The sequence below is a fragment of the Octodon degus genome, unplaced genomic scaffold, assembly GCF_000260255.1.
Source record: "Octodon degus isolate 3935 unplaced genomic scaffold, OctDeg1.0 scaffold00494, whole genome shotgun sequence".
NCBI classification, from domain to species: domain Eukaryota; kingdom Metazoa; phylum Chordata; class Mammalia; order Rodentia; family Octodontidae; genus Octodon; species Octodon degus.
This window is the reverse complement of record NW_004525070.1, coordinates 110,945-112,248: the sequence shown is the minus strand read 5'-3', so window position 1 is coordinate 112,248 and position 1,304 is coordinate 110,945.

The window sequence follows — 1,304 nt, the reverse complement described above, 5'->3', positions numbered from 1 at the left end:
TGGAATTGCTTGCTAAACATAATTTTGTGATGTTTCAGCCTTCTTTTCCAATGATACTTTTTGTGAATATTCTGGTTTTTTGTTTTTTTTTTTTTTTTTTCTCGGAATTGGGGATTGAACTCACCCTTACACTTGCCAGGCAAGAGCTTATTCTACTGAGCCACCTCCCCAGTGAAAATTCTTGATTACGGGGGTAAGTTACTTGTATGGCTATTTTCTAAAATACTGTTAATATATTCTCTAAATCCTTAGTGCATTTTTCTTTTCTTTTTGTTTAATTTTATTTTTAAAAGTACAAGCAAAACAAGAACAAAAATTAGAAACAAAGACAGAAACAGGGCAACATATAACAATACATATGTTACAGATTTTCAGAGCAAGAGTAGCTGATTAACAATAGTTGACATGTTATCTATTTTTAGCATTAAATCTAACCTTAGAGTAATTACTGGTTATTTCATTTTTGGGAGTTCCATTGTGAAGTGTATTGTTTCTCTAATTTCTCTCTGTGTGTTGTTATCTGTATAGAGGAGTGCTGTTGAATTTTGGGTATTGACTTTGTAACCTGCTATGCAACTTAATCTGTTTATTAATTTTAGGAGATTCTTGGTGGGGTTTTTGGGTGTTCCAAGTGGAGTATCATATCATTTGCAAATAATGACAGTTTAACTTCTTCTTTACTTATTTCTTATTCCTTTTATTTCTCCCTCTTTTCTAATGACTGTAGGTAATGATCCCAGAACTATACTGAATAGGAGTATTGATAGAAGCCATTCCTGTTATGTAAATATGTTGTCATTTAGTTTCTCAGACTAACATACATAGTTATGTAAGATTGGTCATATGGTTGCATATTACCACATAGTTTAAAGAAACGTTAAATTTTTGTTCTTGTCTTTTTATTTTACTTTTTATTAAATTGTTTTATAGACAGTATAGTAATAATTGATTTGAAATTAGAAATGGTACACATTTGAAAGACCAAGATGACATATATTAAAGCATGGTTTTTGTATTACACATTGCTGTCCCCAATGTATTTGTTTAGGTCACAGATATCAGCATACACTTAGTCAAGTCAAAAATTCTATATATTAACTGATATATTTTAAAGAACTGATGGAAATTTTTAGTACAATTACCTCAACCATCCTGGATATATACTTGAATGTTTTTCCACTACATTTACTTATCTTTTCTCTTTTCATTCTTGTTCATTGTTTAATCCTTAAGTTCAATTTTTTATTTCTCTTTTTCTTTTTTGTTTTGAGTCTAGCTTGGAAATTTAGTGAAAATCTGTCTCA